Here is an 18,107-nt window from a genome sequence, read left to right as displayed (position 1 = left end):
TCCCAATAGACACAAAACACCTGAAGCTGGTGATTAGCAGCTTTAGCAGCTTCCTGATAAGATCTCAGGAGTTGGGTGAATGAGCTCAAGCATGCCTATTAAGAGGCAAAATGGCAGAGTTTAACTGGCATATGACCTTCCTCTAGGAACATTCCACTGGTAAGTGAAAAACACTTCAAGTGAGCATGCATACAACTTCAGTAAACACACTGTGCATGCAGACCCTCCCAAGTGCTGGTAGGCCACTCTGCATGGGGACAGCCCACCCCAAGGGAAGAATAAGGGGAAGAGAGACACAACCCTCCAGAATCATGCCAATGTACAAAACCCCAAGTCAAAGGGCAATCTCTCAAGTTTCCTGCTTGGCCCTTTTCCAAGTGTACTTTACTTCCTTTCATTCCTGCTCTAAAACTTTTTAATAAACTTTCACTCCTGCATTAAAACTTGCCTTGGTTGCTCACTCTGCCTTCTACCACTCAGATGAATTCCTTCCATCAAAGAGGCAAGAATTGAGTTGCTGCAGACCCATATGGATTCACCGCTGGTAACAGTATCATGAAAGATAGTCGTTTTGATGGAGGAGTAATGAGAGATATATTCCTATGAATAGCCCTACAGTTACCAGTCACTGAGTAAAAAGTGAAGAGTTAATGCAAGAATCCAAAGCATTTGCAAGGAAGTAGAATAGGAGGAACCTGTTTTCACTGGGATGGGGGTGGGGGGCAAATGTCGAAATTAGTATGACCACTTTGGAAAACAGTTTAGCCTCATCCAATAAAGCTGAACATGCAACTATGGCCCTGCAATTCCACTACTACATAGTACTTTGCACATGTGTCCTGGAAGACAGGTAAATATTGATCAAGGCAGCAAAACTGAAAACAATCCAAATGTACATTAACAGAAGAATGGAGAAATGATATGCACTACAGCCATTACAGTGGAATACTGCACAGGCTCCGTGCTCCAACATGCAGGAAAGTCACAGACAAGGTGTGGAGATCAGAAGAACAGTAGGGCATAAAAAGCTTACAAAACTATTCCATGTAATCTATGCAAATACAAAGAATTGAAGCAGGCTACAAAGAAAGGCAATTGATTGAAAAACATAAAATTCTGGATAGTGGTTGCCAAGGTGGGTACAGAGAGGTCTGCAAAAATAATCACAGAAGTTTGTTTCTGGAGCTGAGCAATGGCTACACTGGGATGAGTTCTGGAATTAGTTCTCTTTCTGCATAACATATATGTGTTTATATGTTCTTTCATGTAGGCTACTGTATTTCTTTTTTTTTAGAGACAAGGTTTTTCTCTCCATCACCCAGGCTGGAGTGCAGTGGTGCTATCACAATTCACTGCAGCGTTGACCTTCCAGACCCAAGTGATCCTCCCACCTCAACCTCCCAAGTAGCTGGTACCACAGGTATATGCCACCATACGTTACTCATTTCAATTTTTTTTTTTTTGAGACAGAGTCTCGCTCTGTTGCCCAGGCTGGAGTGCAATGGCACGATCTCAGCTCACTGCAACTTCCACTTCCCGGGTTCAAGCAATTCTCCTGCCTCAGCCTCCTGAGTACCTGGGATTATAGGTGCGTGCCACCATGCCCAGCTAATTTTTGTATTTTTTAGTAGAGACAGGATTTCACCATGTTGATCATCCTGGTCTTGAACTCCTGACCTTGTGATCCGCCTGCCTCGGCCTTCCAAAATGCTGGGATTACAGGCATGAGCCATCGCGCCTGGCCTAATTTTTGTATTTTTAATAGAGATGGGGTTTCACCATGTTGGCCAGGCTTGACTTGAACTCTTGGCCTCAAGTGATCCATTCGCCTTGGCCTCCCAAAGCGCTGGGATTACAGGCATGTGCCACCATGCCCAGCCTCATTTTTTTAATCTTTATTTTGTAGAGACAGGGTCTCCCTATGTTGCCCAGGCTGGTCTCAAACTTTTGGGCTCAAGTGATTCTCCTGCTTCAGCCTCCTGAGTAGCTAGGACTCCAGGCATGCACTACCATAGCTGGCTACTTTTATTTTTTGGAGAGATGAGAGTCACTCCATCGCACTCCAGCCTGGGCAACAAGAGTGAAACTCTGTCTCAAAAAAAAAGAAAAGAAAAGAAAATGGCATCCTGAGGGGCAGGTACTGGGGACAGGCAAGGGGAGGAGTTTGCCGTTTCCTGAAATAAAACCTCTTAGAAGGTGACTGTTCAATTCATGCAAAATCTGAATAAGATATCAAAATGATAGAAAGGAACCTCTTTCCTGATCATCACCCAATGCCTGTCACACAGCGCCAGGGACTGAGAGACCCTCCTCCCCATCGTCCTGCTCCCTTTTAGGACACCCCACCAGCACAAAGTTTTCCATTGTCAGGGCCCATGTGTGTCTTCCTGGGGCTGATCCTAGTGTTAGAATCAAGGATACAGGAACGTTGTCAGCTCCCTTAGCCATGACTCCACCTGCTGTCCTCCCAGTGTCCTATACTCCTCAGGTTCAGAGCCCCAGGCCTCAGCACCTCACCTTTCCTTGTTGAAGTCCCCAAGGCCTGACCATTCACCTGGGGACTCTGCTGTCTCTGTTCCTGCTCATCACATCTGGGCTGTCAACCTGTGGCCATGTTACCCAATCTGAGCCTCAGGTTTGTTTCTTGTGCAAACTTAGGACAGGGAATAGAATAGGCTCATGATGGACAGGTGGAGGTGAGATGGGGCGAGAGAAACGCAAGAGCCAAAAGGAGGAAAAGACTCAATGAAGGGGTTCCTCTGAGACTGAGAGGTAGGCAAAGGCAGGTTGAGAGTCAGTTCCCGGAATCAAGTACCTGAGGGAAGGGCAGTGAAGTCATGAAGATCCCTTTGTGACACCAACACACCAGGAGGTGAAGCCAGAGACTGGCCAGGCAGGCTCACAAGGGAATAAAAGGCCAGTTGCCTGGCAACCAAACTAGAACTCAGCAACAGAAAGATAGGAGGAAAACCTCCAAAGCACTTGGAAACTAGCCAATGTATGCTAAAAAATCCACGGGTCAAAGAGGAAGTCTCAAAGGAAATTTTTAAAATAGAATAAAATGAATGAAACTGAAAACACAACATACCAAAATTTGTGAGAACAGTTAAAGCAGGGCTAAGAGGAAAATTTGTAGCACTAAATGCATACCTCAGAAAAGAGGAAAAGTCTCAAATGAAAAACTTAAACTCTCCTTCAAGAACTTAGAAAAAGGACCAAACACAGTGGCTCATGCCTGTAATCCCAGAACTTTGGAAGGCTGAGGCAGGAGAATCACTTAAGCCCAGGAGTTTAAGACCAGCCTGGGCAACACGGTGAGGTCTCATCAATATTTACGTATTAAAAAAAAAAAAAGAAGAAGAACTTAAAAAAAGAGACCAAAATAAGCCTAAAACCAGCACAAGAAAGGAAATAACAAAGAGCAGAAATCAATGAAATGAAAAACAGAATAACATTAGAGAAAATTGGTGGAGCCAAGAGTGTGTTCTTTGAAAAGATCTATAAAACTGACCAAGCTCTGGCAGGACTGACGAAGAAAAAAATTACTAATATCGCTTACAAATTTTAGAAATTATAGTACACAGTTGCCAATATCAGGAGTGAAACAGAGGAAATCACCACAGATGCTGCAGACATCAAAAGGATAACGAAATGCTACAAACAACTCTGCATACATAAATTTGATAACTTAGATTAAATGGACGAATTCCTTGTAAAGTACAAACTACCACAACTCACCTAATTGAAACAGGCAATTTGGATAGCTGCATAACTATTAGGAAATTGAATTTTTAATTAACTTCCTGAAAAAGAAATCTCCAACCCAGATTGTTTCACTGGAGAATTCTATCAAAGATTTAAAGGGGAATTAAGACCAACTCTACAGAAAATAGAAGAAAAAGGAACCCTTCCCAACTCATTCCAGAAAGCAGGTATTACCCTCATACCAAAGCCAGACAAAAACAGTGTAAAAAGACCAGGCACGGTGGCTCACGCCTGTAATCCCAGTACTTTGGGAGGCAGAGGCGGGTGGATCACCTGAGGTCAGGAGTTTGTGACCAGCTTTGCCACATGGTGAAACCCTGTCTCTACTAAAAAGACAAAATTAGCTGGGCGTGGTAGTGCCTGCCTGTAATCCCATCTACTTGGGAGGCTGAGGCAGGAGAATCACTTGAACCTAGGAGGCGGAGGTTGCAGTGAGCTGAGATGGCACCATTGCACTCCAGCTTGGATAACAGAGCAAGACCTTGTCACAAAAAGTAAGTAAATAAATAAATATATTTGAAAATCAGTCAATAATTTAACTGAATCTACCATATTGACTGGGAGTGGTGGCTTATGCCTGTAATCCCAGCACTTTGGGAGGCTAAGGCGGGTGGATCGTTTGAGGCCAGTTCAAGACCAGCCTGGCCAACAGGGTGAAACCCTATCTTTACTAAAAATGCAAAAATTAGCTGGATGTGGTGGTGCACACCTCTAATCCCAGCTACTCAGGAGGCTGAGATACAAGAATCACTTGAAACCAGGAAGCAGAGGCTGAAGTGAGCCAAGATCATGCCACTGTACTCCAGCCTGAGCAACAGAGTGAGACTCTATCAAAAAAAAAAAAAAGCCACCATATTAACAGGCTAAAGAAGAAAAATCACACAAGCATATCAATCTGCAGAAAAACCACTTGACAAAATTCTGCACCCATTGATAATAAAAATCTCTCATCAAAATAGAAATAAAGGTGAACTATATATATATACACTATCTAAACTAGCAACAATATAGCTGGCTCCCAACCTTAACAGAGGGCTGTGTAACACCAATCATCAGAAAATTGTCATGGGTATTGGAAATAAGTGATTCATTATAGAAAGCCTTTGAGATCCAGATATCTAAAAAAAGAAAAAGAAGGAGAGTAAGAAGGAAAACTAGGAGATAGAAAATACAAGAGAGGAGAGGGAAAGCAAGAAATAGAAAGAATGTAAATCTATTTTCCAGCTTCACAGAGTTATATTTTTAAAGGAATTAATAGCAAAAATGAGTAGGTTAGAGACAAAATTTCTACAACTTGTTGGTAAGGAATCTATTTAGTTTGTATATGCCATTTAGCCTGGCATTGCGAAAGAAAACCTTCTGCCAATGATGATTAGGGGAAACATAATCTATTTCAAAAAACATAGCTTCTTCATCTAAGGTAGATGAGACTGATTGGAAATAGATTCCTGTGGTGTTGCTGGAAAACGGAGGAAATTATCTAATGCTGAAAATGTGTAGCCAGAGTCTTGGGTCCCGGGGCCTTCTCCTTTGTAACACTAAAATCTGTTTTTAAAGCAACTTGATGCACAGCCCTCTCCCAGTCTTCACCACAGACTTTGCTTCATTTTAGTCCCTGCAGGGATTTCTAGACTTTAGCTTATCAAAAATCATCTTCTTTTGAACTAGAAATTTAATGCAAGATAGTGTATTCCACGGTCGTAGATCATGTCTGGCAACATGGCTTTTGAACACATTTAGAGTTCTATATTGAAGATTAGACCTTAGGAGTCACAATGGCTGTGGTATGCCTCAGGTTTTGAGTAAATTTTTACAGGCTACACAAGCTTCGATTTTCATGATCAGAGAACATTTCTTCCTAATGCCCATTATTTTTCCTTATGCCTAGGACATTTATTCTTTCACAGGGGGTTAACAACCTTCTCCTTGACTGGTTTATCTGCCCTTATAATTAATTAGCTATTTTCATTGATGAAAAAGGTTTTGTCATTTTGTCAAGACTAGTGGTAGGATCTCTTTATTTATTCATTAATGAAACAATTATTGACCTTCAAATAATGTCCTAATATTTTCCAGTATTTCAAACATATATTTAGGCACTATTTTTCTACCATGTAGTCCCTAAATAATAATATGTGCTTTTCAAAAAGAATATTATTGGCCAGGCACGGTGGCTCATGCCTGTAATCCAAGCACGTTGGGAGGCCCACATGGGTGAATCAGCTGAGGCCAGGAAATCCCAGCTACTCAGGAGGCTGAGGCAGGAGAATCACTTGAACCCAGGAGGCAGAGGTTGCAATGAGTCAAGATCACGCCTTTGGACTCCAGCCTGGGCAACAGAGCAGGACTCTGTGTCAAAAAAAAAAAAAAAAAGAGGAAAAGAAAAGAATATTATTTTACCTCAGGTTCACAGTATTGAATGGACCATAATCCTTGATTCACATCATAAGCTCTTTCATGCCCATTACGCATGTGTTTATTTATCCATTAATGAAATTACACCCAGGAAAACATGATGCAATACAAGAACTGAACAATTCATAAAGCACTCATATGCTTACGTGCTCATCTTCATAACTCCCTTGCCTCCCCTCACCTGGGGTTACTGAGAACATCTTACATTTCCTCTTTTTTATTTCATACATATATTTTCACTCATACAAGTTCTTGCAAAGCACACTGTTGTGTTTTATTGCTTTTCACCTCATAAAACCTATGCTGAATTGATCCATTTTGGACTTTTCCTACGTTATAATGTTTTACTAACATTTTTCTATATGATTTGATGTAGTTGTACTTCATTTGTTATGGTTCAGAATAATATCCCATTGTTTTGTCAATGGGCATTACTATAAATTTCTCTTTGTATGCATATGCAAGAGTTTATCTTGGGTTGTAAATGGAAGTGAAATTACTGGGCCATAGAATGTTAAGTTTTCCAGGATAAGGGCGAACTGTTTTCCCATAATGATTATACTAGTATTTGGTTTCATTAGCAATGTTTAAGAAATCCTCTTAAGTGGGCACATGTCATAAGGACCTTCTGAGGCTGTGTCATGAGTGCGTCCTTAACCTCGGCAAAACAAACTTTCTAAATTGATTGACATCTGTTCTCAGATACTTTTGGGTTCATAGTAGTTATTACTGGAAACAGTGAAGAAGGTTTTAAAAATAAAACTTATCAAGTTTAGGTGAGATTAAATGAAAGCTCTGAAGTTGTGAACCCCAAAAATCTGAGACAGGTCTCAGTTAATTTAGAAAGAATGTCACTTTCTGACAGGCCCAGGAGCCCCAAGTTTATCTTGGAACCTCAGAGAGGAATTCACCCAACTCACAGGTATTTGATGGTACAAATCCGTGGCTGGGCCTGGCTTTAAAATTTTTATCTGAGATTCCTTCTATGGAACAAAGTCCCATCAAAACCAGCTTAAAAGCCTATGTAAAAACAAATAATTATCCTTGCTGCACTGTCCACAAATAACCAGGACGAGGATAATAAAGCGAATCAGTTCTAAAAAAATCCTCTAAAATCACATACCGTGTATTCAGAAAATGTGATGCTGTGCCTTTTTTTTTTCAGATGACTTTAGAACAAACTGCACTAAATGGAAGAAGTAAGTCAGTCTGTGGTACCTGAATTCATCATTCTTGGGCTTTGTGATTCATGGGAGCTCCAGGACTTACTCCTAGTGATATTTTCTTCACTTTATTTGATCACCATTTGAGGCAACATCTTCACTGTGGTCGTAATTATCACCAACCTCCATCTCCATTCCCCTATGTACTTCCTGTTAGCCAATCTCTCATTCATTGACTTCTGTCTTTCCTCAGTCACTGCCCCTAAAATGATCACGGACTTTCTCAAAGAAAATAAGACCATCTCCTTCGGAGGGTGTATGTGTCAAATTTTCTTTGGACACTTCTTTGGAGGGGGCGAGATGGTACTGCTTGTGTCAATGGCCTATGACCGTTATGTGGCCGTCTGCAAGCCACTCCATTACTCCAGCATCATGAACAGATATAGGTGCATTGGGTTAGTGATGACATCATGGATTATTGGCTTTGTGCATTCAACAAGCCAACTAATTATTATTGCAAGGCTGCCCTTCTGTGGACCCAGGGAACTGGATAGCTTTTTCTGTGATATTCCATTGGTAATCAAGCTAGCCTGCATAGACACTTATATTCTAGAAATGTTGATAAATGCTGACAGTGGGGTACTGGCAACCATCTGCTTCATTCTGTTGCTGAGCTCTTACTCTCATATTCTGTTTACTGTCTGCCTTCACTCTAAGGGTGGAGCATCCAAGGCTCTCTCTACCTGCACTGCCCACATCACAGTGGTAGTGTTATTCTTTGGGCCTTGCACCTTCATCTATTTGTGGCCAGTCAGTATGCCCTGGGTGGACAAGTTTCTTGCTGTATTTTATGCAGTCATCACACCTCTCCTAAATCCAGCCATTTACACCCTAAGAAACAAAGATATTAAAAATGCCATAAAGAGACTACTATGTTAGTATTAGATTGCAGTGAGTATTTAGTGTCTCACCCTAGCATGTTTATAGTAATGTCCCTAAATTAGTCACATCTGACCTGTTACTTTGAACTGGGAAACATTACCCAGTTCACAGATGGTAGTCTCTATCTCCAAATGAAAGATTTGTGTCAATTCTACTCAGTTCCACAATCATTTATTCATTATTGAATGCTAAATTATTTCCTGTCTGGGAAATTTGGCCAGTCTTTATGACTATGATTTTGACTGTGCTCAAGGATGACTTGAGGTTAATTAATGACATTCATTACTCTTGGTGCTGCTACTTCCAACACCCACTACCATATGCTGAAATTTTCTATTATGCTAAGCATTTCTTTGAGCAAAGTATGTCACGTAAGTCTTCTCTTAATTTTTTTCAATAAGCCAGTGAATTGAGTATTGCTATCTTTATTTTTACAAATGGATAAATTAGTCGTTCAATTAATAATCACTCTACCTAACTTACCTGAAGAGACACTGTAAAGGTAATTGTGAAACATTTCCCATCACACTCGGAATAAGACTGAATCAGTCATAATATAGACAGAATGTTATTCCTTCAACTTCATGCCTTGGCCATTTGCAAAACCGTGTAATTGTCTTTAGGAGATACACGATAAAAAGAGAGATGAGTGCACTAACAATATTAGGGTATTACTTCTCTTTCTTTTAATAAACGTGTTGGAGGTTCATTATCTATACCACATAAAATAAGGGACATTGTGTTATATTCTAAAAATGACTAGGGACCCCAAAGACCTTCTGTTTAAGTAGGTTATATCTATTAACATTTATCAGTTTAGAAATCTTAAAAAATTAAATGCTTATGTACTAATGCTTAAAAATAACACCAATAAGGCATTATTAGTTACTGCAAATATCATATTTTAGGAAAAGTAACCCTAACCCTGACCCTGACCCTGACCCTGACCCTACCCCTGACCCTACCCCTACCCCTACCCCTGACCCTGACCCTGACCCTACCCCTACCCCTGACCCTGACCCTGACCCTACCCCTACCCCTGACCCTGACCCTGACCCTGACCCTGACCCTACCCCTGACCCTGACCCTGACCCCGACCCCGACCCCTAACCCCGACCCCAACCCCGACCCCAACCCCCACCCCCACCACGACCCCCACCCCGACCCAGACCCCCATCCCGACCCCAACCCCCACCCTGACCCGACCCCTAACCCGACCCCGACCCCTAATCCGACCCTGACCCTGACCCCTAACCCGACCCCGACCCCGACCCCAACCCGACCCCGACCCCTAACCCGACCCCGACCCTGACCCCTAACCCGACCCCGACCCCTAACCCAAACCCGACCCCGACCCTGACCCCAACCCTGACCCCAACCCCGACCCCAACCCCGACCCCGACCCGGACCCTGACCCTGACCCTAACCCTAACCCTAACCTGTTAGTTGAATGCACAGATCAGAAGTTTCACAGAATGCTTCTGTGTAGTTTACATTTGAAGATATACCTTTTTCCACGATAGGCCTCAAAGCACTCCAAATGTCCACTTGCAGTTGATACAGAAAGAGTGTTTCAAAACTACCCAATCAAAAGAAAGGTTCAACACTGTGAGATTAATGCAGAGAATAGAAAGGAATTTGACAGAAATATTCTGTGTAGATTTTACTTGAAGATATTTCGTTTTTCACCATAGGCCTCAAAGATCTCCAAATGTCCATTTGCAGATTCTACAAAAAAAGTGTTTCAAAACTGCTCAATTAAAAGAAAGGTTCTACGCTGTCAGATGAATGCACAGGTCAGAAAGGAATTTCACAGAACGCTTCTGTGTAGTTTTAAGGGGAAGATATTTCGTTTAACACCGTATGCCTCAATATACTCCAAATATCCCCTTGCAGATTCTGCAAAACGAGTGTTTCAAAACAGCTCAATCAAAAGAAAGGTTCAACTCAGTGAGATGAATGCACAGATCAGAAAGAAGTTTCACAGAATGCTTCTGTGTAGTTTATATTTGAAGATATTCCTTTTTCCACGATAGGCCTGAAAGCGCTCCAAATGTCCACTTGCAGTTTATACAGAAAGAGTGTTTCAAAACTACCCAATCAAAAGAAAGGTTCAACACTGTGAGATGAATGCAGAGAATAGAAAGAAATTTCACAGAACTATTCTGTGTGGTTTTTACTTGAAGATATTTCGTTTTTCACCATAGGCCTCAAAGATCTCTAAATGTCCACTTGCAGATTCTACAAAAAGAGTGTTTCAAAACTGCTCAATCAAAAGTAAGGTTCAACTCTGTTACTTGAATGCACAGATCAGAAAGAAGTTTCACAGAATGCTTCTGTGTAGTTTTTATGGGAAGATATTTCGTTTTTCACCATTGGCCTCAGTGTTCTCAAAATGTCCACTTGCAGATTCTACATAAAGAGTGTTTCAAAACTGCTCAATCAAAAGTAAGGTTCAACTCTGTTACTTGGATGCACGGATCAGAAAGTAGTATCACAGAATGCTTCTGTGAAGTTTTTATTTGAAGATATTCCTTTTTCCATGATATTCCTCAAAGAGCTCCAAATGTCCACTTGCATTTTATACAGAAAGAGTGTTTCAAAACTACCCAATCAAAAGAAAGGTTCAACACTGTGAAGTGAATGCAGAGAATAGAAAGAAATTTCACAGAAGTATTCTGTGTAGTTTTTACTTGAAGATATTTCGTTTTTCACCATAGGCCTCAAAGATCTCCAAACGTCCACTTGCAGATTCTACAAAAAGAGTGTTTCAAAACTGCTCAATTAAAAGAAAGGTTCTACTCTGTTAGATGAATGCACAGTTCAGAAAGTAGTTTCACAGAACACTTCCATGTAGTTTTAAGGGGAAGATATTTCGTTTTACACCGTATGCCTCAATATTCTCCAAATATCCCCTTGCAGATTCTACAAAAAGAGTGTTTCAAAACAGCTCAATCAAAAGAAAGGTTCAACTCAGTGAGATGAATGCACAGATCAGAAAGTAGTTTCACAGAATCCTTCTGTGTAGTTTTTATTTGAAGATATACCTTTTTCCACGATAGGCCTCAAAGCGCTCCAAATGTCCACTTGCAGATTCTACAAAAAGAGTGTTTCAAAACTGCTCAGTCTAAAGCAAGTTTCTACTTTATGAGATGAATGAACAGAATAGAAAGATGTTTCACAGCATGCTTCTGTGTAGTTTTTATGGAAGATATTTCGTTTTTCACCGTAGGCCTCAATGTTCTCCAAATGTCCATTTGCAGATTTTACAAATAGAGTGTTTCAAAACTGCTCAATCAAAACTAAGGTTCAACTCTGTTAGTTGAATGCACAGATCAGAAAGAAGTTTCACAGAATGCTTCCGTGTAGTTTTTAGGGGAAGATATTTCATTTTTCACTGTAGGCCTCAATGTTCTCCAAATATCCACTTGCAGATTCTACAAATAGAGGGTTTCAAAACTGCTCAATCAAAACTAAGGTTCAAATCTGTTAGTTGAATGCACAGATCAGAAAGAAGTTTCACAGAATGCTTCCGTGTAGTTTTTATGGGAAGATATTTCTTTTTTCACCATAGGCCTCAATGTTCTCAAAATGTCCAATGCAGATTCTACAAAAAGAGTGTTTCAAAACTGCTCAATCAAAACTAAGGTTAAACCCTGTTTGTTGTATGCACAGATCAGAAAGAAGTTTCACAGAATGCTTCTGTATAGTTTTTATTTGAAGACATTCCTTTTTCCATGATAGGCCTCAAAGCGCTCCAAATGTCCACTTGCAGTTTATACAAAGTGTTTCAAAACTACCCAATCAAAAGAAAGGTTCAACACTGTGAGATGAATGCAGAGAATAGAAAGAAATTTCACAGAAGTGTTCTGTGTAGATTTTACTTGAAGATATTTTGTTTTTCACCATAGGCCTCAAAGATCTCCAAATGTCCACTTGCAGATTCTACAAAAAGAGTGTTTCAAAACTGCTCAGTCAAAAGAAAGGTTCTACTCTGTTAGATGAATGCGCAGATCAGAAAGTAGTTTCACAGAATGGTTCTGTTTAGTTTTAAGGGGAAGATATTTCGTTTTACACCATATGCCTCAAGATTCTCCAAATATCCCATTGCAGATTCTACAAAAAGGGTGTTTCAAAACAGCTCAATCAAAAGAAAGGTTCAACTCAGTGAGATGAATGCACAGATCAGAAGGTAGTTTCACAGAATGCTTCTGTGTAGTTTTTATTTGAAGATAGATCTTTTTCCATGATAGGCCTCAAAGCGCTCCAAATGTCCACTTGCAGATTATACAAAAAGAGTGTTTCAAAACTGCTCAGTCAAAGGAAATGTTCTACTGTGTGAGATGAATGCACAGATCAGGAAGAAGTTGCACAGAATGCTTCTGTGTAGTTTTTATGGGAAGATATTTCGTTTTTCACCACAGGCCTCAATGTTCTCCAAATGTCCACTTGCAGATTCTACAAATAGAGTGTTTCAAAACTGCTCAATCAAAAGTAAGGTTCAACTCTGTTAGTTGAATGCACAGGTCAGAAAGAAGTTTCACAGAATGCTTCTGTGTAGTATTTATTTGAAGATATTCCTTTTTACACAATAGGCCTCAAAGCGCTCCAAATTTCCAGTTGCAGTATATACAGGAAGAGTGTTTCAAAACTACCCGATCAAAAGAAAGGTTAAACACTGTGAGATGAATGCAGAGAATAGAAAGAAATTTCATAGAATTATTCTGTGTAGTTTTTACTTGAAGATATTTCGTTTTTCACCATAGGCCTCAAAGATCTCCAAATGTCCACTTGCAGATTCTACAAAAAGAGTGTTTCAAAACTGCTCAGTCAAAAGAAAGTTCTACTTTGTGACATGAATGAACAGAATAGAAAGAAGTTTCACAGAATGATTCTGTGTTGTTTTTATGGGAAGATATTTCATTTTTCACTGTAGGCCTCAATGTTCTCCAAATGTCTACTTGCAGATTCTACAAATAGAGTGTTTCAAAACTGCTCAATCAAAGGTAAGGTTCAACTCTGTTAGTTGAATGCACAGATCAGAAAGAAGTTTCACAGAATGCTTCCGTGTAGTTTTTATGGGAAGATATTTCTTTTTTCACCATAGGCCTCAATGTTCTCAAAATGTCCAATGCAGATTCTACAAATAGAGTGTTTCAAAACTGCTCAATCAAAGGTAAGGTTCAACTCTGTTAGCTGAATGCACAGATCAGAAAGAAGTTTCACAGAATGCTTCTGTGTAGTTTTTATTTGGAGATATTCCTTTTTCCACGATAGGCCTCAAAGCGCTCCAAATGTCCACTTGCAGTTTACACAGAAAGAGTGTTTCAAAACTACCCAATCAAAAGAAAGGTTCAACACTGTGAGATGAATGCAGAGAATAGAAAGAAATTTCACAGAAATATTCTGTGTAGCTTTTACTTGAAGATATTTCGTTTTTCACCATAGGCCTCAAAGATCTCCAAATGTCCACTTGCAGATTCTACAAAAAGAGTGTTTCAAAACTGCTCAATCAAAAGAAAGGTTCTACTCTGTTAGATGAATGCACAGATCAGAAAGTAGCTTCACAGAATGCTTCTGTGTAGTCTCAAGGGGAAGATATTACATTTTACACCGTATGCCTCAATATTCTCCAAATATCCCCTTGCAGATTCTACAAAAAGAGTGTTTCAAAACTGCTCAATCCAAAGAAAGGTTCAACTCAGTGAGATGAATGCACAAATCAGAAAATAGTTTCACAGAATGCTTCTGTGTAGTTTTTATTTGAAGATATACCTTTTTCCATGATAGGCCTCAAAGCGCTCCGAATGTCCACTTGCAGATTCTACAAAAAGAGTGTTTCAAACCTGCTCAGTCAAAAGAAAGGTTCTACTGTGTGAGATGAATGAACAGAATAGAAAGAAGTTTCACAGAATGCTTTTGTGTAGTTTTCATGGGAAGATATTTCGTTTTTCACTGTAGGCCTCAATGTTCTCCTAATGTCCACTTGCAGATTCTACAGAGTGTTTCAAAACTGCTCAATCAAAAGTAAGGTTCAACTCTGTTAGTTGAATGCACAGATCTGAAAGAAGTTTCACAGAATGCTTCCGTGTAGTTTTTAGGGGAAGATATTTCGTTTTTCACCGTAGGCCTCAATGTTCTCCAAATGTCCACTTGCAGATTCTACAAATAGAGTGTTTCAAAACTGCTCAATCAAAACTAAGGTTAAATTCTGTTAGTTGAATGCACAGATCAGAAAGAAGTTTCACAGGGGTGGAGCCAAGATGGCCGAATAGGAACAGCTCCGGTCTCCAGCTCCCAGCCCCAGCGACACAGAAGACGGGTGATTTCTGCATTTCTGCTTGAGGTACCAGTTTCATCTCACTAGGGAGTGCCTAACAGTGGGTGCAGGACAGTCGGTGAAGCGCACTGTGCGCGAGCCGAAGCAGAGCGAGGCATTGCCTCACTTGGGAAGCACAAGGGGTCAGGGAGTTCCCTTTCCTAGTCAAAGAAAGGGGAAACAGACGGCACCTGGAATATCGGGTCAGTCCCATCCTAATACTGCGCTTTTCCAACGGGCCTGGAAAATGGCACACTAGGAGATTGTGTCCCGCACCTGGCTCGGAGGGACCTATGCCCACGGAGTCTCACTGATTGCTAGCACAGCAGTCTGAGATCAAGCTGCAAGGCAGCAGCGAGGCTGGGGGGAGGGGCGCCAGCCATTGCCCAGGCTTGCTTAAGTAAACAAAGCAGCCAGGAAGCTCGAAATGGGTGGAGCCCACCACAGCTCAAGGAGGCCTGCCTGCCTCTGTAGGCTCCACCTCTGGGGGCAGGGCACAGACAAACAAAAACTCAGCAAGAACCTCCACAGACTTAAATGTCCCTGTCTGACTGACAGCTTTGAAGAGATTAGTGGTTCTCCCAGCACGCAGCTGGAGATCTGAGAACGGACAGACTGCCTCCTAAAGTGGGTCCCTCACCCCTGAGCAGCCTAACTGGGAGGCACCCCTCCAGTAGGGACAGACTGACACCTCATTCAACCGGGTACTCCTCTGAGACAAAACTTTCAGAGGAACTATCAGACATCTGAATTTGTGGTCTCACGAAAATCCGCTGTTCTGCAGCCACCGCTGCTGACACCCAGCCAAACAGGGTCTGGAGTGGACCTCTAGTAAACTCCAACAGACCTGCAGCTGAGGGTCCTGTCTGGTAGAAGGAAAACTAACAAACAGAAAGGACATCCACACCAAAAACCCATCTGTACATCACCATCATCAAAGACAAAAAGTAGATAAAACCACAAAGATGGGGAAAAAACAGAGCAAAAAAACTGGAAACTCTAAAAAACAGAGCACCTCTCCTCCTCCAAAGGAACGCAGTTCCTCACCAGCAACGGAACAAAGCTGGATGGAGGATGACTTTGATGAGTTGAGAGAAGAAGGCTTCAGACGATCAAACTACTCTGAGCTACGAGAGGAAATTCAAAACAATAGCAAAGAAGTTAAAAACTTTGAAAAAAATTAGAAGAATGGATAACTAGAATAACCAATGGAGAGAAGGGCTTAAAGGAGCTGATGGAGCTGAAAGCCAAGTTTCGAGAACTACGTGAAGATTGCAGAAGCCTCAGTAGCAGATGCGATCAACTGGAAGAAAGGGTATTGCTGATGGAAGATGAAATGAATGAAATGAAGAGAGAACAGAAGTTTAGAGAAAAAAGAATAAAAAGAAATGAACAAAGCCTCCAAGACATTTGGGACTATGTGAAAAGACCAAACCTACGTCTGATTGGTGTACCTGAAAATGATGGGGAGAATGGAACCAAGTTGGAAAACACTCTGCAAGATATTATCCAGGAGAACTTCCCCAATCTAGCAAGGCAGGCCAGCATTCAGATTCAGGAAATACAGAAAACGCCACAAAGATACTCCTCGAGAAGGGCAACTCCAAGACACATAATTGTCAGATTCACCAAAGTTGAAATGAAGGAAAAAATGTTAAGGGCTGCCAGAGAGAAAGGTCGGGTTACCCACAAAGGGAAGCCCATCAGACTAACAGCTGATCTCTCAGCAGAAACTCTACAAGCCAGAAGAGAGTGGGGGCCGATATTCAACATTCTTAAAGAAAAGAATTTTCAACCCAGAATTTCCTATCCCACCAAACTAAGCTTCATAAGTGAAGGAGAAATAAAATACTTTACAGACAAGCAAACGCTGAGTGATTTTGTCACCACCAGGCCTGCCCTAAAAGAGCTCCTGAAGGAAGCACTAAACATGGAAAGGAACAACTGGTACCAGCCACTGCAAAAACATGCCAAATTGTAAAGACCATCGAGGCTAGGAAGAAACTATAGCAACTAACGAGCAAAATAACCAACTAACATCATAATGACAGGATCAGATTCACACATAACAATATTAACGTTAAATGTAAACGGGCTAAATGCTTCAATCAAAAGACACAGACTGGCAAACTGGATAAGGAGTCAGGATCCATCAGTGTGCTGTATTCAGGAAACCCATCTCATGTGCAGAGACACACATAGACTCAAAATAAAGGGATGGAGGAAGATCTATCAAGCAACTGGAAAACAAAAAAAGGCAAGGGTTGCAATCCTAGTCTCTGATAAAATAGACTTTAAACCAACAAAGATCAAAAGAGACAAAGAAGGCCATTACATAATGGTAAAGGGATCAATTCAACAAGAAGAGCTAACTATCCTAAATATATATGCACCCAACACAGGAGCACCCAGATTCATAAAGCAAGTCCTCAGTGACCTACAAAGGGACTTAAACTCCCACACAATAATAATGGGAGATTTTAACACCCCACTGTCAGCATTAGACAGATCAACGAGACAGAAAATTAACAAGGATATCCAGGAATTGAACTCAGCTCTACATAAAGTGGACCTAATAGACATCTACAGAACTCTCCACCCCAAGTCAACAGAATATACATTTTTTTCAGCACCACACCACACCTATTCCAAAATTGACCACATAGTTGGAAGTAAAGCTCTCCTCAGCAAATGTAAAAGAACAGAAATTATAACAAACTGTCTCTCAGACCACAGTGCAATCAAACTAGAACTCAGGATTAAGAAACTCACTCAAAACCGCTCAACTACATGGAAACTGAACAACCTGCTCCTGAATGACTATTGGGTACATAATGAAATGAAGGCAGAAATAAAGATGTTCTTTGAAACCAACGAGAACAAAGACACAACATACCAGAATCTCTGGGACACATTGAAAGCAGTGTGTAGAGGGAAATTTATAGCACTAAATGCCCACAAGAGAAAGCAGGAAAGATCCAAAATTGACACCCTAACATCACAATTAAAAGAACTAGAAAAGCAAGAGCAAACACATTCAAAACCTAGCAGAAGGCTAGAAATAACTAAAATCAGAGCAGAACTGAAGGAAATAGAGACACAAAAAACCCTTCAAAAAATTAATGAATCCAGGAGCTGGTTTTTTGAAAAGATCAACAAAATTGATGGACCGCTAGCAAGACTAATAAAGAAGAAAAGAGAGAAGAATCAAATAGATGCAATAAAAAACGAAAAAGGGGATATCACCACCGATCCCACAGAAATACAATCTACCATCAGAGAATACTACAAACACCTCTATGCAAATAAACTAGAAAATCTGGAAGAAATGGATAAATTCCTCGACAAATACACCCTCCCAAGACTAAACCAGGAAGAAGTTGAATCTCTGAATAGACCAATAACAGGTTCTGAAATTGTGGCAATAATCAATAGCTTACCAACCAAAAAGAGTCCAGGACCTGACGGATTCACAGCTGAATTCTACCAGAGGTACAAGGAGG

The sequence above is a fragment of the Symphalangus syndactylus genome, chromosome 5 (genome assembly GCF_028878055.3).
Source record: "Symphalangus syndactylus isolate Jambi chromosome 5, NHGRI_mSymSyn1-v2.1_pri, whole genome shotgun sequence".
NCBI lineage: Eukaryota > Metazoa > Chordata > Mammalia > Primates > Hylobatidae > Symphalangus > Symphalangus syndactylus.
Note: the sequence above shows the minus strand (reverse complement) of the source record.